The sequence below is a fragment of the Cynocephalus volans genome, chromosome 6 (genome assembly GCF_027409185.1).
Source record: "Cynocephalus volans isolate mCynVol1 chromosome 6, mCynVol1.pri, whole genome shotgun sequence".
NCBI classification, from domain to species: Eukaryota; Metazoa; Chordata; class Mammalia; order Dermoptera; family Cynocephalidae; genus Cynocephalus; species Cynocephalus volans.
In genome coordinates, this window is record NC_084465.1 from 26908153 (window position 1) to 26931662 (window position 23510).

Below are 23510 nucleotides of genomic sequence, written 5' to 3' on the forward strand. Positions count from 1 at the left end.
TCTATATTTTAAATATATATAATAAATCCTCTTTTAAAAATGAAGTTGATCATTTTGAAACAGTCAAATGGTAATTTTAGTATATGTGCTGCCGAAGCGAGCACTCAAATGGTAATTTTATATTCTTACAAATGAACTCCCAAAATAGGTGGCAAGTGAATAACACTTTGTTCAGAACAGAGTGTTCCAACAGTTGATTATAATCAACTAACCCTTGTTAGGTCCCTCAGGGTACATAGCTACATAGCAGCATTCTCAAACACACAGAAGGGGAAAAACAATAAATTAAAAGTACTTTTCATTATCACTTTTGCTCAACATTTTAATTCTTAAACATTTTCATATACTCAAAAAATCTCCATCTGAAGGAGGAAATCCAAAATGTCTGCTTTCTGAATAACTCCTTGAGCAGGTTCTTGTGCTACTATTGTTCTAATGGCATTTTTCCAAGTGGTATGTCATAAATTTCCAGTAGGTATTAAAGACTTGCTTGCTGAAGTCTCAAAGTCTGCTAATTCTACATATACCTCCAACTCTTAGGAGTCTCAGCCTTACTTCAGCAATGAGTTTAACTTCTACCAGAAGACTGAGATTACTGTAAATTCCCTCACCTTTTAATTAAAATTTCTTGGTATATTCGCCTACCTTTTTCTTCTTCATTCTATTTTAAAGGAAGAAGTCTCTTTCTTCATTTATCTTCTCCTTCTAACTACCTCCTATCTTTAGTTTTGTGTTTTTTTAAATCTCGCTGCAATTTTAGTCACAAGCTCAAAACTTGAGTCATTATTACTCTTCCTCTCCTTCCAAAAATGTTCTGTTTCTAGAAAGGACATTGTTGGGTGGGAGGGGGGAGAGGGAGGAGGGAGGGGGGGTTCGGTAATGGGCCACAATAATCAACCACATTGTATATCGACAAAATAAAATTAAGAAAAAAAAATGTTCTGTTTCTTATTGGGGAGTCTAAGAAGACTCTCAGTTTTCTGGTACTGGCTGATAGGGTAAATTGATGGTACTAACAAGGACCAGAAATACCTATCAATTCTCCCCTGTACTTTTCATTAAGTTTTCTCAGTCTAAAATGCTTTGTCTCCTTTCTATTTACTCTTCCTATTTATTTTCTATTCACTTTCCCTACTTTTCTTTTAATGACAAAACACATGCTGCTTCCTACATGAAGCTTTGCCTTTGTATCTTTGGATAGGTTGTAATTATTGCTTGTACCACATAACAGACTTGTAGTCCATGCTCCTTTACCTTGATATCCTTCCCTTTAAGAATTTGCTAAATCTTCCCAAGTGTTGGTAAATTCTTAAGATTAGGGGCAGATATGATGTATTTTTTAATTTCCACCATCTCACCCAAAATAGGTTGCATATAATAACCATGAGTATGTCATTCCCACCCTAGAAATTCACAGGAAGCCCACAAGAAAGCTTTGGGGACAATAGTCACTCTTATTAATATCAATGACTTACTCATACTCAGTCCTCCATTTCCACCTTCTTTTGTCCCTATCTCCATCCTCCTTTCCCCCCTCTCCCACCCAACTCTCGTTATTTCTATACCTTCTTTTTCTTTCTCTCTCTGGTAAGTGGTACCAAAGAATTATAAGCTATGCTTTTAGTTAATACTAATGAAGGGGTTCAGGAAATATGCCACGCTGGCATAAGGATTATTTTGAACTGAAGGCAATTGAGAAAAAGCAGACACAGGATCAGTTCTCTGCCTCTTTCCCCCTCATTTCCCTGAAAACATAACATAAATTTGCTTTGTGAAAGTTCCCCCTGCCCTTTTCCTTTACGAGGAAGTGGACGCAAACCTTATCAATGGAGATGAGATGGCACTGAGAAAGAGTCCACACAAACAAACCTTACTAACCCTTATCTGCTAATAGTTTCCCCTTCTATTTGTCTTCCCACAATGTGCTGCCCCTAATGTTCAAAGTCTTTTTCCCTTGTCTTTTCTCTTCTCTACACATCTACTGTTCTTTGCTAAGATGCTATATTAATCCAAGTTCTAACTACCTCTTTCAGTTACTCATCACTGAGTTCTTCCCTGTGTGTATGTGCCATGCACATATTAATAACCTCTATTTGTTTTTCTCTGTCTTGTTTTTAATCTGTCTTTTGTCAGTCTAGTTTGAAGCCCCAGCCAATGAACCTAAGACAGGTAGAGGCAAAATATTTTTTTCTTCCTCTATACTATCTCCATGGGTCACTTGTAAAAGTGACTTTTATTTCCAACAGTATGAAGTACTAAACACACTGAATTATCCCCCCACTGGAAACAACTGACTATATAGTATAAACAGCTACTTAAATTTATCATTTGGTTGCCCAAATGTTATGAATGGGCAGGGCCAAAAAAAGGAAGTAAAAGTAGTAAGCAAAAGATGAAGCAAGCTTCTGCTTTGTATGTTCTAAATCTTAGAGACCTTCATTTATATGACTCATGGGACAGGACATAAAGTCTAGAACACATCCAAGGTGGAGAATCTAACAGAGGAAAACCCCATATAAAGTTAGCACACTTTGGTGCTGGGTAAGGTTTGGGGGGTAAGGAGATAATTTCCCTACCAGCTGTCACCTTGATTTTCAGTTGAATTCATGCCACTTAGGTGTTCTGAAAAACCTCATGTGGGGTACTGAATAAGCAAGCTGACAAAATCCTTGCTTTTCTGGGGAAGCCAGCAGGGCTGGCACCTCTTTTGCTTACTTCCCCCCTTGTGCCTCCCTTTGAGGTCTGACCTTTGATTGAAACCAGGACTCTGGAAGCTTTGAAAATGAGACACTTATGTTCTTATTTTGTTGATAAGTAGTTAGCTATGAATCTTCAAGTGAAAATGTTTTGTTCTATGAATAGCTTGGTAGCAGATATAATTGATTTAATCAATACGATTTGTTATTTTCACTGGCTTATAAAAAGGAAACTAAAATAAACTAAGATGCCTTGCAGGTCAGCAGCCTGCAAAAGTCTTCCTGATCCCATAAAATAGATCATGTCTTTCTTCATTTCCCATCATCTCCTCTCGGGGTAGTGGTCAACAACAGCCTCAAGCAGACAATTTAATTTAAAGTGGTTCCAGATTAGCTGCATTGCTACACAAATGACTGAAGTAGTCGCACATCCTCTCTGGAGGACTGAAACTTCAACCCAAGCCTTCAAGAATCACAACAGATAAAGTTCCAAGAAATATAAGCTCACAGAAAAAAAAAAAAAGAAAGAAAGAAAGAAAGGAAAGGGAGAATGAAAGAAAGGAGGAAAGAAATAGCAAAACACAAAGCATACAAGGCATCATCAGTAAAAGACAGTGGAAACACATGACAGTGGAATCAAACCTACAAAGACTTCAGATGGTGTCATACTATGTACCCTTGAAAAAAAAAAAAGACTTCAGATGTTCAGACCAAAAGGCACAACATGAAGTAACTATGTATAATATGTTTAAAGAAATAAAGTGTTGAAAATATAAGCAAGGAAACAGACTATAAAAACCAAGGAAAATGTAATTGAAATAAATTCAAGTCAGGTTATGAACATGAGATTAGACATAGATGAAGAGAAAATTAATAAACTAGGAGATGGATCTGAAGAAATTATGCAGACAGCAACAAAGATAGGCAAAGAGTTGAAAAATATGAAGGAGAGATTAAGAGATAAGAAGGATGGAATTAGAAGAATTTACAAATGTCTAATAGAGTTCCATAAGGAGACATGAGAGAGACTGGGGAATTCACAATTTTCAGAGAAATAACGGCTGAGAATTTTCTAGAATTGTAGGAAGACACCAATATCCAAATATACAGGCCAATAAATATATAGTATAAACTTTAAAAAAATCTATATTTAGGTATATCAGACTAATACTGAAGAACATCAAAGGGAAAAAAAAAAATTTAAAGCAACTACAGTTAATAAAAGTGACTACCTACTAAGAAATGACAATTAGACCGGTGGCTGACTTCTCAACAGTAATACTGGAAGTCAAAAAACAACGAATAATATCTTTGGTAACCAGAAAGAAAGTAACTGTGAATTTTATAACTAGTGAAACTGCATTTCAAGAATGCAGGAATAAAAAGACGTCAAAGAGAAAAAAAAGTTTATCACCCATGGGTCCTCAACATGGTAATCTTCAAATAATCCTAGATAGACTATCTGGTACACAAGAAGGAATGATAAAATATCAATGATCATGACTGACTGTAAATAAATGTTGACTGAACAAGACAATAATGTTTATTTGGTGAGGTTAAAAAAATACATTGCACTAAAATACTGAATATTAATAGCATGTAAGTTGGGAGGAGAGTATATGAATTAAAGCATGCTAAGTACTTATATTGTTTGGGAAGAGATAAAAACTAGTAACTCTAGACTTTAAGTATATTGAAAATATCTAATGTAACCAATAGAAGTGACATTAATATAACTTCCAAAATAGTAGAGTTACCACCACTAAAGAAATTGGCTCCTGCCCTTCCACCATGTGAGTACACAGCGAGAGTGCCATTGATGAAACAGAAAACTAGTCCTCATCAGACACCAAAACTGCTGGCACCTTGAACTTGGACTTCCTAGGCTCCAAAACTGTGAGAAATAAATTTCTTTTGTTTATTAAAGAAAAAAGAAAGAAAGAAAGTGGTTCTTTAACCATTTAATACTTAACCTTTAAAAAATTCTAACAACAAAGAAAACACCACGGCTAGATAGGTTTACCAACAAATTCTACCAAGCATCTAAAGAGCTATTATAATATTAAACATAGAATATATCTAGCTTTTTATGAAACCAACATAACCTTGATTCTAAAAGCAGACAAGAACAGTAGAAAATTACACACTAATCTTGTTAATGAACATAGATATGTAGAAAATATGAGCTCATGAACAAAATATTAGCACAATAATACAGCAATGTAAAAAAAAAAAAATCATGATCATGTAAGCCTATTCCAAGAATGCAAGTGATTAAACATTAAAAAATTGCTTAAGAGAATTACCATAATAATGGATTAAAGAAGATATCATGTGATCTTAATAGATGCAGAAATTGCATTAGATAAAATTCAACAACTATTCATGATAAAAAACAAACAAACACCTAGTAACCAATGGGTAAAAGCAGTTCCTAGAAATTAAAAATGATAGCAGAAATTTTACAACTCAATAGGATTTTAAGATGAAGTTAAAACGATTTTTACAATAGCCAAGAGTTGGAACCAGCCCAAATGTCCATCATTGGATGAGTGGATATGGAAAATGTGGTATATCTACACAACGGAATATTACTCAGCTATAAAAACGAATGAAATACTGCCATTTGCAACAACATGGATGGACCTTGAGAGAATTATATTAAGTGAAACAAGTCAGGCACAGAAAGAAATACCACATGTTCTCACTTATTGGTGGGAGCTAAAAATAAATAGATCAATTCACACACACACACACAAAAAAACCGGGGGCGGGGGAGAAGACACAACAACTACAATTCCTTGAAGTTGATATGACAAGCAAACAGAAAGAACATTGTTGGGTGGGACGGGGGAGAGGGAGGAGTGAAGGGGGGTTTTGGTAATGGGCCACAATAATCAACCACATTGTATATCGACAAAATAAAATTAAGGAAAAAAAAAAAAAGTTAAAACGATTTCACTAAAGTAGAGTAAAAAGAAAGAGGAGAAAATACATACATATATATATATATATATATATATATATTTTAAATTGGCAGATCAATATAGAAGGCCATAAAGAAAAAACGAAGGAAAAGGAAGAAGGGAAATTATCAGAAAAGTATTATTTCTCAGAACTGAGAGAAGAAAATTTTCCAAGACTGAAAATAATGCTTTGGACAGTGAATGCAGAAAGATTACACCAAGGCATACCAAATTTTAATCAAATTTTAACAAGCATAAAGGGAATATTTCAAAAGCTTCATTAGAAGTGGGCTAAACGGTCCAGAGGCTTGCAGAAGGGGACCAGACCTCTCTCCCACAACCAGACGCATGAAGCCAGTGCCTCAGGTCCCACCCAGTGACTTGAGGTATAGAGTGGAGGACTGGACCCTCCTCCCACTCCAGGCACAAAACGCCAGCACCTTGGGGCCCACTGGGCATGGAGAAGGGGACTGGACCCTCCTCCCACAACCAGGCACATGGTGCCAACGCCTTGGGGCTTGCCCAGAGACACGGGGCATGGAGAAGGGGACCAAACACACCCCACAACCAGGCATACTACCAGTGCCAAGGAGCACACCAAAACCAGCACCTCCGTGTGGGTGGCCCACCACAGCCACCACAATAACCATGGCTGCCGCAAAAGCAGCTAGATGCCATAACCACCACGCAGATGGTCCGCCAACCACTGGAGTGGATTCACACAGGAAAAGTCACCAGCAGAGACAAAGAAAAGAAGAGGATGTCTCTTTCTACAAGACCCATTTCAGAGTGACAGAAGAAGCATCTGCTCTGTGATAATATTGGGGGACCTGATCACATCTCTCAGCATTTGGACAGGTCATCTAGGCAACAAATTAACAGGGTAACGATTATTCTTTCAGAAGGAGAGAAGAAATCTAGGGCAATTAGAGGGGGGAGGAGGAGGGAACAGGGAAAGGGGAGAGATTGGACAAAGCGCATAAAGAATAATTACGATTTGTAACAATATATATGCTAGTAATACTGATTTAATCAACATATCTCAGTGTTCAACCCCAAAAATATGTATAATCAATTTTGATTCAATAAATAAAATGATTTCAAAAAAATAAAAGACATCTTAAAGGGAAAAAAAAAAGAAGTGGGCTAAAGAACTATACAAAACAGAATGAAAATGGCATCAAACTTCACGAGCAATACTGGATAATGGTGTACTCCTTCAAAATTCTAAAAGAAAATAAATTAGAAATAGAATTCCAAACATAAGCCAAGCAATCAGACAACTGTAAGTAAAGAATAAAGATATTTTCAGACATGCAAGGTCTCAAAATTTAACCCCCATTCACCCTCTCTTAGGAATTTATTGGAGGACATGCCTTGGCAAATTGAGGGAGTAAAATAATTAAAAGGAAGACATGAGGAAACAGCAGATTCAACAAAGAAAAACTGGCAAAAAGTAGTCTCTGGTATGGTGTGAATTTTAATGGTTACATTGAAGAGATGGAAACACAGATGAGCACATAACCACTGAAAGACATAACAAAGATAGTTACCAGTCTTTTTCTACCACAAATATTGCAGTAATTCATATCTTTGTATATATTTTCATACATGTGTTTGTTATATCAGTAGGGTGAATTCCCAAAAGTGAAATCATTCAAATTAAAGATGACTGGTAAGGGGATCTTAACCCTTGACTTGGTGTTATCAGCACCACACTCTCCCAAGTGAGCCACAAGCCAGCCCCCTTTTTATGTTTTCTTAAGGTAGAAGTTTACAACTGATTTCAGACTTTTCTTATTTTTAATATAGCTGTTTACAAGTATAAATTTTCCTCTAAGCAACACATGAACCCTGCATTCTATACATTTTGATATGTTGCACTTTGATGTTTATCTCAAAGTAATATCTAATTTCCCCATGATTTTTCTTTTCTACCCATTGTTTATTTAGGAGAGTGTTGTTTAATTTCCACACATTTGTGAACTTTCTAAATTTCCTACTGTTATTTTGGTAAGAGAACATATTTTCTATGATCTTAGTCTTTTTAATTGTATAAAAATTTGTTTTGTGGCCAAAAATAGAATATAATTTAAAAATATAGATATATATAAAAAGAAACACTTATTTATAACTACTATTAGGATCTATATAGATCCTTCCCAGTTTTTAAACTTAATACAGCTATACCTACCATATTTAACAATGATACTGATCTTTTTTTTTTTTTTTGTCCTTTTTGTGACCGGTAAGGGGATAGCAACACTTGGCTTGGTGTCGCCCGCACCGTGCTCAGCCAGTGAGCGCACCGGCCATCCCTATATAGGATCCGAACCCACAGCGGGAGCGCTGCTGCGCACCCAAGCACTGCACTCTCCCGAGTGTGCCACGGGGCCGGCCCCAATCTGAGACAATAAAAAATCCTAGGTTATTAAATCATCTCCAGTAAAGTCATATATAAACCAGAAAAGGCAACAAACTAGGGTACCCAATCCTTAAGTATTTCATCATTTGAGGTTTATTATTCTAATAAATTTAACTCATTTAAAAAAAAAGTCAAAAGACAAACGGGGGGAAATATTCACAATCATATTTCAAAGAACCTTTTTCTTCAGTATACAAAAAGCACCAACCAACTAATTTATTTTCTTTTTTCCTTTTTTGGCAGCTGGCTGGCATGGGGATCTGAACCCTTGACCTTAGTGTTATCAGCACCAACATACTCCAAAGTGAGCTAACTGGCCAGCCCTTCCAACCAATTGATTTTTTAAAAGACCAACAATCCAATAGAAAAGTAAGCAAAGTTCATCGCCAATGTATAGAAAGAGAAATAAAAATAGCTTCTAAAAAGAAACATAGACTAAAACTTTAAAAACATACCATTTTTCATCCATCAGAATAGCAGAGATCCAAAAGTTTGATAACACAGTACCAGTGAAGTTGCAGGAAACAGATACTCTCATACACTGCTGGTGAGAGTATAAATTGGTTCAACCTCTATGGGAAGCAATTTGGTAATATCTATCAAAATTTACAGTGCATACATCCTTGGGATCGGCAATTCCACTTCCAGGCATCTGTCCCACCATTATACTTCCCCATGTATGAAAGTAACAAGGATATGCATCAAAGCATTTTTTGTTATAAAGAAAGATTAAAAACAATTGAAATGTTTATAGAAGACTGACAAATAAACTATGGCACATACAATGGGATCCACTGTCAGTATTAAAACAAGGCAGCTGTACATGTATTGATATGGAACTATCTCCAAGATACATTTTAAGTGAAAAAAGTAAGGTACGGAATAGTGAATACACTATGCTAAAAGCTGTGTTAAAAAATGTTTGTATATATATATAGAATCTCTGGAAAGATACAAAAAAAACTAGTAATAGTGATAGCCTTAGGGAAGAATTGGGCAAACAGGAAAGAGATGATGAGAAATTAATATTATCTTTTTGTACATTTTGAATTTTGTACATTTGTTTACTACCTATTAGAATATAAATAATTTCTTTAAGAGTATTTTAAGTTTGGGGCTGGCCGGTTAGCTCAGTTGGTTACAGTGCAGCCTTATAACCCCAAGGTCATGGGTTTGGATCTCCATCCCGGCCAGATGCCACCAAAAAGAATATTTTAAGTTCTATCAATTATATTTGAGCATCTCTTGAACAGAACATTTCCTCTCTGTCCTTACTGCCACTGCCCCAGTTCTGGACCTCATTGCTCATCTGCACTGCTAAGCCTTTTAGCTACACTCCTTGACTCCAGTCTTGCCTATTCATAATTCATCTCATCAATTTCTGCCTTAAGTGATTCCCAAGCATCTATAGAATAATGTCCAAATTCCTCTGCATAATCTCCACACAAGAGAAAGGCAGGAACTCAGTGTTTGGGTTACTAATATTTCTACTCTGGGTTAAGTTTCCACTGAGAAATTTATAATATCTATTCTACTAACATAGTTTCACAGCCTAAGCCAGTGATGGCTGCCAGAAGAGAGCTGCCTCAACCAAGCAAAATAAATAAGTAAACTTCAGTACACTGTATTATCTCTGATATAAGAAGCCTACTCTTTCTGGCTATGAAGAGGTAGTGTGGCAGTTTTAACACTTGGCCCCCAAATTCTTCCAATACAGGTGGGATCTAGGACCCATTCCCTTGATTCTCCATGTGCTTGTATCTGCTTCAACCAACACAGTACAGGGGAAGTAATGCTATGTGACTTTCAAGACAAGGTCAGAAAAGGCCATGCAGCTTCCACGTGCTTCTCTTTGGGACTCTCAGTCTGGGAGCAGATAGATACCATGCAAGAATCCTAACTATCTTGAGACTACGATGCTGGAGAGTTTACCTGCAGACACTCCAACTGACAGACAGATCAACTGTTAGCCATGTGAGTGAGGCATCATGGACATCTAGCCCAACTGAGCCTTTGGACATCTGTAGCTCATCTGACACCAATCTCATGAGAGACCCCAACTGCAAATTGTACAGCTGAGCCATTCCCATAATCCTGACCCATAAAATCAAAAGCAAAGTAAAATGATTGTTTTAAGCCCCTAAATTCTGAGAGTAATTTGTTATGCAACAATACTAACTGTAACAGATATTTTACATTACTAAACATTTTCTCCCCCTTATTATTTTATATCAATATGGAATCTTAAAAACATCTCTGCTTTATTTCTTTCTTCTGCCTTAGAATTTCAAGATTTTTTTTTTTTTTTTTTTTTTTTAAAAGATGACCGGTAAGGGGATCTTAACCCTTGACTTGGTGTTGTGAGCACCACGCTCAGCCAGTGAGCGAACCGGCCATCCGTATATGGGATCCGAACCCGGGGCCTTGGTGTTCTCAGCACCGCACTCTCCCGAGTGAGCCACGGGCCGGCCCGAATTTCAAGATTTTTTAAAAAATTCCAAACAATTCATCTCATAGGTCAGAAACTTAGGCCCAGAGAAGTGAAATCACAAAACAAATCACAGACAAAATAAGTAATATAGATCAAAACCCATGCTTCTTGATTTTCAATGTAGAGCTTTTTTCCCTAACCAAAATTTCTTTGTATTTTTCTTCTTCCTTTTTTTTTATTCCACTCTTCTTCCCTGTGGCAGGTCAGCCAAAATGATATCAATCAATCACCCTTTTATGTTTCCCGCCAGAGAACCCAGACTTATTTGCAATTCACAGATATAAACAGCATTTCCCAATCCTGCTTGTCTCTACTGAGTAGGGAGAGACTCAGACATCCCTCTAGCAATCTAAGGTGCCAGCCTCCTGAGGCAGCTGGTAAGTGTGTATAGACTATCCCCAACAGAATGCAAATTTGTTACAAAGTGTACTTTTGGTAACAGGGAAGCAAGGAACTTAAAAGTGTATTATCATGGGCCGGCCTGTGGCTCACTCGGGAGAGTGTGGTGCTGATAACACCAAGGCCCCAGGTTCGGATCCCATATAGGGATGGCCGGTTTGCTCACTGGCTGAGCGTGGTGCTGACAACACCAAGTCAAGGGTTAAGATCCCCTTACCGGTCATCTTTTGGGGGAAAAAAAAAAAAAAAAGTGCATTATCTGAGTACTAAAACTTTCAGGAAGTGATGTCATCAAGATAGCAGAATAGACAATCCTGGAGTTGCTCCCCTTGACACACAACAGACCAACTTACAACTATTAAAACACAAAAACTTCCATCCTCTAATCACTGGAATTTGGGGGAAGAGGAGAGACCCTCTGAATTGTGAAGGTTCGGAAAGCCATGGTGAGTGGGAGGAGAGATTTCCCTGGTCAGACCCAGCCCCAGCTGGGAACAGCTACCAGAATAAGGAACAACTACCTAAAGATGGCAAAGCTGAAGAAGTGCCCTTTGAGTGAGGCTATTTGTAGTCTACAGGGTAGAAGAATGTTACAACTGCTGGCGAAAAAAAAAAAAAAATCACTTCAGTGTGCATCACCCCATTTCCCAAGCCAGCAAAGCTGCTGCAAAGCTTCCCCTGCACCTGCATAGGAGAAAGTGGCTGCAGCCATCAGGAGGAAGGAATCACACAGAGGTCAGGGAGTCTTTAGGGGGACTTATACAGGGCCTGCCCCATGGGAAATGTTTGCAGTGACTGGGGTTGGGGGAGGCTGATCCACTAGGGCTGCACTGGGGAACAGTGTAGGCAGCTGATTGGCCCTCTGACTGACACAGGCACCACACAGTGGAGTCCTGTCAGTGTGACAGAACTGCAGCAGGTAACGTTTGTGGGAAAGACTCAGTCTTGGGTGGAGATTTCCACACCGTCTGGTTGCTTTTGTGTTGACCCCACATAATACGGAAGTGACTAAACAGCCGACATTTAAAATCCAGTCCACACAAAATGTTTTTCACAGTCTGAGAAATAACAGTAAAGCAGTAATTTAGCTTAGGCACAGAGTTCAAGTTCTTTTTTTTTTTTTTTTTTTTTAAAGATGACCGGTAAGGGGATCTTAACCCTTGACTTGGTGTGGTCAGCACCACGCTCACCAGTGAGTGAACCGGCCATCCGTATATGGGACCCAAACCCGGGGCCTTGGTGTTATTAGCACCGCACTCTCCCGAGTGAGCCACGGGCCGGCCCACAGAGTTCAAGTTCTGGTCCCCAAAGGAAGTTTCTTCCAATCCAGAATTAACCACATGACAGCAAATTAGTTCCAGTGCAGATTTTAAGTGGGGGTAGTTGCTATTAATCCACCACAGAATGGGAAAAAAACACAGACCAGAGACAAAGTTCTGATATTAAGCAGGAAAGGTCTAACACTACCAAGGAATACCTATAAAACCTAGAAGTGGTAGCTATCTCCTCAAATGCACAGGCAGTAAAGTAAATACACAAGATCAAGAAGGGGCACAAAAATGTGATACCATCAAAGGAAACCAACAAAACACAAGTGATGGACCCAGAAAAACAGCAGATTTATGAAATGTCTGACAGAGAATTCAGAATAATCCTCTTAAAGATGTTCAGGCAGTCACAGGAAAATGTAGATGGAAAATTAAATGATATTTGAACAACAACCCAGAAGCAGAACAAGAAACTTGACAAAAAAAATAGAATCTATTTTATTTTATTTTTTATTTTTTGGCAGCTGGCCAGTATGGGGATCTAATCTAGGACATTGGTGTTATCAGCACCACACTCTAACCAAGTGAGCTAACCAATCAGCCCTTAGAATTAATTTTAAAAAACCAAATAGAAATTCTAGAAATAATGAATACATTATCTGAACTGAAAAATTCAATGGAAAGCTTCAACAGCAGATTTGATCAAACAGAGGAAAGAATCAGTAAGCTTGAAGACAGAACATAGGAAATTATCCAATTAGACAAGCAAAAAGAAAAAAAGAAGAAAAAAAATGAAACAAAATTGCAACAATTATGAGACTCCTTCAAGTGAAATAACCTCCACATAATTGGTGTACCCAAAGAAGATAAAAAAGGAAGAACCTAGAAACCATATTTAAGGATTGATGGCTAAAAATTTCCCAAGTATTGAGAAAAATGACAGCATCCAGGTACAGGAAGCTCGGAGGTCACCAATCAAATTCAATCCAAAGAGGAACACCCCAAGGCACATCATAATCAAACTATCAAAAACCAAAGACGAAGAAGGAATACTGAAAGCAGGAAGAGAAAAGAAACACAAAACATTTAACAGAGCCCCAATATGGCTCTCATAGGATTTCTCAGTGGAAACCTTATAGACCAGGAGACAGTGGGATGATATATTCTAACTGTTGAAAGAAAAAGACTGTCAACCAAGAATACTGTATCAAGCAAAACTAACCTTCAAATGTGAAGGAGAAATAAAGTCTTTCCCAGACAAGCAAAAGCTAAGAGAATTTATGAACACTAGACCTGCACTACAAGAAATCCTAAAGGGAATTCTTCAAGCTGAAAGAAGATAATGCTAAAATGTAACAAGAAAACACTTGAAGGTTGTAAAGGTGGTGGGTAAGCCACTTCTATCCTTACTATGAAGACTAAAGGACAAATCCAACAAGATAATAACAAACTCAACAATCATGCAAGAGATGTAACTTGAAACAACAAAATTCAAAAAATGGGGGGGATGACATCAAAGTGTAGAGCTGACTTTGCTTTTTTCTTAGCAATCAAAGTTAAGTCATTAGTTAAAAATAATCTGTTATAACTATAAGATGTTTTTTGTAAGCTTCATGGTAACCATAACACAAAAACCTATCATAGACATATAAAAAATAAATAGCAAGAAAGCAAAACATACCACTGAAAAAAACAACTTAATCACAAATGAAGACAGGAATCCCAGAAAAAAGTATCTACAAAACAAAAAAAGTACCAAAAAGAAAAAAAAGAAAAAAATTGGCAGTAACAGGCTCCTATATATCAATAATTCTAAATGTAAATGGATTAAATCCCTCACTTAAAAGACAAAGAGTGGCTGAAGTGATAATAAAACAAGAACCAGCAATACACTGCCTATACGAAACTCACTTCACTTATAAGGACACACATCGATGGACAATGAAGGGATAGAAAAAGATATTTCGTGCAAAGGGAAATGAAAAAAGAGCAGGAGTAACTATACTTATATCAGAGAAAATAGACTTCAAGCCAAGGAAAGTAATAAAGATAAGGAAGGTCATCATATAATGATGATAAAGGGATCAGTTCAATATAAGGATATAACAATTCTAAACATATACATTCCCAACACTGAAGCACCCAGATATATAAAGCAAATAATACTAAACCTAAAGAGAGAAATAGATTCCAGCACAATAACAGCTGGGGATTTTAATACTCTGCTTTCAGCAAAGAACAGATCATCCAAACAGAAAATTAACCATGAAACAGAGTTAATCCCCACTCTAGACTGATTAGACCTAATGGACATTTATAGAACATTTCAAACAACAGCTGCAGAATACATAGTTTTCTCAGCAGCATATGGAACATCCTCTAGAATGTAACATGTTAGGTCATGAAACAACTCTCAACAAATTTTAAAAAACTGAAATCACACCAACTATCTTGTCTGTCCACAACAAAATAAAACTAGAAATCAATAACAGAAGAGACATTGGAAACTGTACAAAAACATGGAAATTAATCAACATGCTCCTGAACAACAAATGAGTCGAAGAAGGAATTAAAAAGGAAATTTAAACATTCTGGGAGACAAATGAAAATGAAAATACAACATAGAGAACCAATGGGATACAGCAAAAGCAGTTGGAAGAGGGAAGTTTATTTATTTTTTTTTTTATTTTAAAAGATGACCAGTAAGGGGATCTTAACCCTTGACTTGGTGTTGTCGGCACCATGCTCACCCAGTGAGCTAACCGGCCATCCCTACATGGGATCCGAACCCATGGCCTTGGTATTATCAGCACCACACTCTCCCGAGTGAGCCACGGGCCAGCCCAGAAGAGGGAAGTTTATAGTAATAAATGCCTACATCAAAAAAGTAGAAAGTCTTCAAATAAGCAACCTAACATTACATCTCAAGGAACCAGAAATACAAGAACCAAACCCAAAATTAGTACGAGAGAAATAACAAAGATAGAGCAGAGATAAATGAATTAGAGATTAAAAAAATATAATAGTACAATGAAACCAAGAATTAGTATTTTGAAAAGATAAATAAAATCAATAAACCTTTAGCTAGACTAATGAAGAAAAAAAGAGAAGACCCAAATAAATAAAATCAGAAATGAGAAAGGAGACATTACAACTGATACCACAGAAATACAAAGGATCATAAAAGACTACTAAAACAACTAAATAACAAACTAGAACACCTATAAGAAATGGATAAATTCCTGGACTCATACAACTTACCACAGTTAAATCATGAAGAACTAGAAAACCTAAAGAGACAATAATGAGTAATGAGATTGAAGCAGTAATAAAAAATCTCCCAACAAAGAAACCCCAGGACCAAATGGCTTCACTGCTGAATTATAGCAAACACTTAAAGAACTAATACCAATTCTCAAACTCTTCCAAAAAAAACTGAAGAATTCTTCCAAACTCATTCTATGAGGCCAGCATTACTGTCACACCAAAATCAGAAAAAGACACAATAGAAAAAGAAAACTACAGAACAATTTCCCTAAAGAACATACGTGTGAAAATCCTTAACAAAATATTAGTAAACCAAATCCAACAACAAACCAAAAAGATCTTTTGCCATGATCAAGTGGGATTCATTCCAGGGATGCAAGAATGGTTCAACATACACAAACCAACAGATGTGATATATCACATCAACAAAATAAAGGAAAAAAAAAAGATCATTTAATAGAAACATCTGATAAAATCCAACACCCCTTTTATGATAAAAACATTCAACAAATTAGGTATACAAGGAATCCAGCTTAAAACAATAAGAGCAATATATGACAAGCCCATAGTTAATATTATACTGAAGGAACAAAACTGAAGGCTTTTCCTCTAAGATCTAGAACAATAAAAGAATGCCCACTTGTCCCACTCTTATTCAACACAGTATTGAAAATAATTCCCAGCACAATAAAGCAAGAGAAATAAATAGAGGGCATCCAAATAGGAAAGGAGGAAGTAAACTATCCCTATATGCAGATGACATGATCATACATATAAAACCCTAAAGAGGCCACCAAAAAATTACTAGAACTAACAAACAAACCAAGAAAAGTAGCAGGAACAAAATCAACATGAAAATCAATAGCACTGCGATATGCCAATAATGAAATAGCTGAAGAAGAAATCAAGAAAGTAATCTCATTCACAATAGCTACCAAAAAATGAAATATCTGGGAATAAATTTAACCAAGAAGGTAAAAGACCTCTACCACAAAACTATTAAACATTGGTGAAAAAAACTGAAGAAGACACAAATAAATGGAAAGATATCCCCTGTTCATGGGTTGGAAGAATTAATATCACCAAAATGTTTGCATTACCCAAAGCAATCTACAGATCTATCAAAATACCAATGACACTCTTCACAGAAGACTGCGTATAGCCAAAGTAATCTTAAACAAAAAGAACAAAGTTTGAGGCATCACGCTATCTGACTTTATACTATAAAGCTATAGTAATCAAAACAGCATGGTACTAGCATAAACACAGACACAGAGACCAAAGGAACAGAATAGAGAATCCACAAAAAAATTCACATGTTTACAGCCAACTGATTTTTAACAAAAGGGCCAACAGTACACATTAGAGAAAAGATAATCTCTTCAATAAATGTTGCTGGGAAAATTGGATATCCACTTCCAGAAGACTGAAACTAGACCCCTATCTCTCACCATACATAAAAATCAAATCAACTCGAAATGGGATAAAGACTTAAATTTAAGACCCAACTATGAAACTACTAGAAGAAAACATAGTGGATATACTTTATGAAATTTGACTGGGCAAGGCTTTTTTGAACAAGACTTCAAAGGCACAAGTAGCAAAAGCAAACACAGACAAACGGTATTACGTCAAACTGAAAAGCCTCTGCACAGCAAAGGACACAATTAACAAACTGAAGAGACAACCTACAGAATGGGAGATAGTGTTTGCAAACCATGTCAGACAAGGGGCTAATATCCAGAACACATAAGGAACTCAAAACACTCAACAGCAGAAAAACACAAATAATATGATTTATAAATAGGCAAAAGACCTGAGTATATGTTTCTCAAAAGAAGACATACAGATGGCCAACAGGTATATGAAAAAATGCTCAACATACTAATTATCAGGGAAATGCAAATTTAAACCACAATGAGATATCATCTCACTCCACTTAGAGACACCTGTATTCCCATGTTCATTGCAGTACTATGCACAATAGCCAAGCAATGGAATCAACCTAAATGTCCATTGGCAGATTATCTGGGCAAAAAAAAATGTGGTGTATATATGTATATACAATAGAATATTATTCAGCTATAAGAAAGAATGAAATCCTGTCATCTGCTGCAACATGGATGCAGCTAGAGGCCATTATGTTAAGTGAAGTGAGCCAGGCACAGAAAGACCAATCCTGTATGATTTCACTTGTATGTGGAACCTAAAAAAAAGTGGAACTCCTATTAGTATAGAGTAGAATGGTGGTTATCAGAGGCTGTGAAGGGCAGCGGGAAGGGGGGACAGGAAGAGGTTGGTCAACAGGTATAAAGTTACAGATGGATAGAAAAAACAAGTTCTGATTTCCTATAGTGATTATAGCTAATAACATAGTGTATTACGTACATTTCAAAATAACTGCAAAAGAGAATCTTGAACATTATCACCACAAAGAAATGATAAATGTTTAGGTAATGGATATGCTAACTACCCAGAGGAGACCATCACACAATATATGCATGTATTGAAACAATACACTGTACCTCATAAATATGTACAGTTTAACAAAATGTTCTGTAGATCTATATATTGGGACTTGGAAAGGTTTCCAAGATACTCAGGTAAATTTTTTAAAAAAAGGAAATCAGCAAATCATTTTTGTAGTATAATGATGTACTTTTTAAAAAAATTATGTGTGAATATGTCTGTAATTTCATAGGCAAAGGTATGGAAAGATGAACTTCAAATTTTTTCTTTTCTATTTTTTGGCAGTTGGTCAGTACAGGGATCAAACCCTGGACCTTGGTGCTATCAGCACCATGCTCTAAACCAACTGAGCTAACTGGCTAGCCCTACTTTAAATTGTTAAAGCAGTCAGTGCTAGGAAAGAATGTGAAGGGTTAATTTCACTTTTCATGAAATTTGAATTTTTTATTTGAATTTTTACTAAACATTAATGAATAATTTCTAAATGGTAAGCATGCATAATTAAAGGTACTGAGCCAAGGGTTTGGCTCCTCATACCAGCCAGGTGCCAAAAAAAAAAAAAAGAAAAAGAAAAATGCTAGCCACTAGCCACATGTGGCAACTGAACAGTTGAAATGTGGCCACTATAACTGAATAATGAAAAAAAACTGGGCTGGCTGGTTAGCTCAGTTGGATAGAGCACAGCCTTGTAACACCAAGGTCAAGGATTTGGATCCCCATACCACCTAGCCACCCCCCCAAAAAAAACCTAACCTTCCAAATAGGGAAATAACTAGAGCAGGGAAAAACTTTCACTTCCAATAATTCTGAAGTGATTTTTTTTTTTCCTATTAGAATCCTATATTTAGGGCTGGCCCATGGCTCACTCGGGAGAGTGTGGTGCTGAGAACACCAAGGCCCCAGGTTCGGATCCTATATAGGGATGGCCGGTTAGCTCACTGGTTGAGTGTGGTGCTGACAACACCAAGCCAAGGGTTAAGATCCCCTTACCGGTCATCTTTAAAAAAAAAAAAAAAAAAAAAGAATCTTATATTTTATAATTCTAAAACATAATTCTTAAAAGATATGCGTATTTATTAAATGTATAAACTCCATGTGAATTGAAGGGGTGAGGAGATGAACATTTTCATACATGCTGTTGGAAATATAAATTGGTACTTTTCTGGAGGGCACTTTGGCAATAGAGAACATGTTACTCCTTTTGACTGAGAATTCTACTTCTAGGAGTTTATTTTAAAGAAAAATAACCCCACAGATATGAAAATTTACATTTAGTGCTTGCTTCATTGCTGTTTATAATCTTATAAATTCAGAATCAACTTAATATCTGGCAATAGGGAATTTTTTTTTTTTTTTTTAAAGATGACCAGTAAGAGTATCTTAACCCTTGACTTGGTGTTGTCAGCACCATGCTCTCCCAAGTGAGCCATGGGCCGGCCCTACAATAGGGAATTTTTAAGAAGCTAGGATACATTTATTCAGTGGAATATAACCAGCCACTTAACAAAAATACGTTGTATAAGTGCAAAATTTATGCAACTTATGTTGCTGAATGCTTACTAAGTACCAGATTTGTTCTAAGTACATTATTATTTTTTATTGTATTTAATCTTTAGAATAAGGCAATGAAGTAAAGCATTTTTGGGGGTTGGGGGTCGCTGGCCAGTAAGGGGATCCGAACCCTTGACCATGGTGTTACCAGCACCACACTCTAACCAAGTGAACTAACTGGTCAGCCCATCCAGTAAGCACTTCTTATTTCCATTTTATAAATAAGGAAACCCGGGCACTGAGAGAGGTTAAATAACTTGTCCAAGATCACACAGTAAGTGGGGGAGCAAGGACTCAGTTTTATCTGTCTGACTTCAAAATCCATACTCTCAATTAATGTATTTAATGATTTTATAGATACAAAAATATGTAATAATATTTACAGAAAAAAAGGTTACAACACAATCATATTGTTTGCATATAAAAATTTACCAGGATATATTCTAAAATGTTAGCCATGTATTAATTGAGTGTTGGGATTATGGTTGACTTTTGTCTCTTTTGTTATTGTTTTCCACAGTGAACATGAATGACTTTTATAATGAAAGTTTGTAAAAGATATTAATTTCATAGCAGAGGGGTGGGGTGGATTAAAAAAATAATTATTCTTTCTTCCCCTCTGTTTCTGGGTGTATTTCTGAAACATATTTCTGACTTGGGGTGTATTTGTTCTTCATGTTGACTGTAATTTTTCCTTGGCACTAGTTTATAAAAACTAGAAGGTTGAAACAGCAATGTTATTCTGAGATCTGAAGATGTGAATACATGAAAGATGTTTAAATAACAACATTGTAACCATTATTCAGTTCCCTAGGTCTGGGACCACGGCCACTAGTAACAGGATTCAGGAGCCAGAAGCACAGTACCACACAGCGAGGAACTCCTCAGACTCTTCTCATTTACCCTTTCACTAGAAAACCCTCCTTCACCTCTCCTTTCTCCCAATTCTTTTTTTTTTTTTTTTTTTGGTTAGTTTAAGGGTCTTTTTACCTGGATGAAAAGAATCTGAACCAACCCTAGTGCATACCTGTTAGCACGTAAATCAAATAAAACTAGTAAAACAGCTGCTGCCTGCTGCCTCCCTCAATAGAGGAAGGGGAGGGATGGTGAAGGTAACTGGAGAGAACTAGAAGGGGAAGAGTATTGTATTTACATTTCTGTTCTTGATATTTACTGTTTAACTATTTAGAATATGATGCCTATAGCTATTTGTGTCAGTCCTTAGTCATTCTTCCCAAAAGCTGAGAGATGTAGCTGATTAATAACTTTTCCTCCATTTGTTTGCAAGCTGCAAACTGTCACCATTTGGGGGTGTAATTAATAGATTCTAAGCTATCTCTCAGGACTGGAAAACCTAGTAAAAGGAATGGCTGTATGGCATATGGTTTCTGATTTTTGGATCCAAAGGGTTACGGTTTGTTATTTGTTTGTTTGTTTTTTTTTAAAAGCATATCAGTTATTTAAATTTAGAATTTATTAAACTTAGAATTTCTTACTGAGAACCAAATTTAAATAACTGACAACCAATTTGTGAGGATAAATTACATTCATCAGGGTAAACAGATTGCAGATAGCCCTAGAGATAAGGAATAGCTTTGATTTTTGGTAAAATTTGCGAGCCCACAGCTTTCTGATTGACCTTATGCTGCTCTGTAACCTCGTATTTAACTTTCTTTGTTGAAGATCTCACCTTCCTGGTGTCTGGCTTTCGCAGTTTGTTCTTAAAGAACGAATCAGTCAGATGTTTTGAGATTTTTACATTGCTGATATCAATTTTTGTGGAGGTGGCGATGACAAAATTCTGGTGTGTTCTACACAGAGGAACTCAATTCAGGACAAGAGGCCCAGTCACAAGTAGCAAGCCACTGTTCAGCTGTTTCAGGAAAACTAGCCTTTTGCCTCTGTGATGCCCAGTGAAGGTGATTAGAATGATCCTGACAGTGCTGCTAGCTTGCAGTCTTCTCACGTGCTGACTGAAGGGTTTTTGCCATTGCTCAACAGCTTTCAAGGAACATCTTTGGTAGGATAATATGTAGGCATTTTGCGAAGTTTAACCACCTGGTACCACCATTCTTGTCACCACCAACTGGTTTTGTGACAGTAGCAAGAATCTTCTCGTTTTTTTTTTTTTCAGTCCTGAGTATTTGCTGAGTATTTCCTCTGGTAAATAGTCTTTCTGGAATGCATGGCAGATTGGGAATATCTGTCAATTCCTCTGAGGACAGGATTTCAGCTGCAGTGGGGCTTCCCCTTCTTGGGCTTTTTAGCCTTGAGGTTAGCCTTTTTAACCTTGCCACCAGCATCAGCCTTCTTGGCTTCTCCTTAGTATCCGGCTTAACTTTTTCACTAGCCATCTCGCAAGATGGGAAAGAGCAAGGGTTGCACTTTGAATGCCAATACATTGGGTATTGGCATTAAAAAGTAGCTCCAGGGTTTCTAATTAAATGTGCATTGGAGGCACTATGCAAAGACTAATATAGCTGGTCAAGGACTTACAAGCATTTACAGTCACAACTGGCGGGACAATGACAGCTAAAGTCTAAAACACATGGCACAGAAACTAGGTAAGTACTTGGAATCATTAATAAAAAGATAGTAAAGTGTTTATTTAAATTTTAAATATTGATTAGGGGCTAGTGGGGGTAAACATAGGATAATACATTATCACAGGAAGGGAAAGAGTGAGTGCAGCAGTTACTCATCTAGTCCAGATATGGTGAAGAAGTCATCTCTGATCTGAGGTGACTGAAAATCAATCACTATCAGATACACCATCTTCAGATCCTATTGTGCCATCCAAGGCTAAATAAGCATTCTCATCCAGATGGTCCAGAGCTTCCTTAAGCTAGGAAAGAGCAAAAGTTAAATAAGATGTGCCATTATAGTGAATCTCTCACAAGGCAATAGGGTCGATAATGAACTTACATATAAATATCGAATAACATTTTTTCCATGGCCTATTCTTCATTTCTTACTGATCATTTATGCAAAAATAAGTAACACATTTATCTATTCTTATCCCCTTTCTTTCACAAAAGGGTAGCATAATATGAACCTTTCTTTTTTCCCCTATGAGTACAAAAGAATCTTCCTCTTTCTTCTGTTTTTTGGCAGCTGGCCAATAAGGAGATCCAAACCCTTGAATTTCTTTATACACCTGTATAATATGCCATTGTCTGGATGTACCTAAGTTTACATAACCAAGACCCTGTTGATGGTCACTTGAGTTGTTTCAAATCATTTTAAGCTGGGTCAAGGATTTGGATCTCTGTACCAGCTAGTGGCAAAAAAAAAAGCTGGAATTTTAGAAACTTTAAGTCTCTTTTATTAGCAATCTCCCTTTGAGGCCAAGCTACAGAAGTTAGTATATAGAAACCAAATGAATATAGATGAAAAACTACAAATCAAAATTTAGTTCTAATCTGGGTTGTTGAAGGATGTCTGCATAACTCCATAGTTATGTTACCTTCATACGGTCTCCCTCTACTTTGTTTTTCTTTACTACCATCTATTTCTCTGGTGACATTGGTTTATTTTTGTCCTTTAATTTTTCTTTTTTCATTTCTTCCTGATCCTATTTAATACACCAGCCTCCCTAACTACTCGTTAGAGCTTTGTTAGAAAATTGTTAGACATGCAGATGACCTTTGCGTTTCACAGTAGACAACGAATAGTAGTTCTCAGTCTGGGTAAGTAGTTCTCAGTCTGCTATCTTGCTGGAAGCTCTTTGAAAGCCTTTTTTCTTTTAACCTTTATTTGTGCATATTTGTGGAATACAGTGTGCTGTTTCAATATATGCATAAATTTTATATTAATTCACTTAGGGTAGATAGCATAGCTTTGTACCTGTTAATCTACTACTTCCCCTCCCTGCTATGTCCTGTCCCCACAACCCCAGGCCTCTGGTAACCATTATTGTACTCTCTACTACTATAAGAACCGTCTTTTTTTTTTTTTTTTTTAAGATTCCATATAAGA

At 36.7% G+C, this 23510-nt stretch overlaps 1 protein-coding gene and 1 pseudogene across 6 annotated transcripts in view; both read right to left on the reverse strand.

Moving 5' to 3' along the window:
- Positions 1 to 21886, reverse strand: part of LOC134380054 (large ribosomal subunit protein eL6-like) — a 39069-nt pseudogene extending 17183 nt beyond the window's left edge.
- AHCYL2 (adenosylhomocysteinase like 2) overlaps positions 1 to 23510 on the reverse strand; it is a 205879-nt gene that overhangs the window by 93281 nt on the left and 89088 nt on the right. The window lies entirely within an intron of this gene.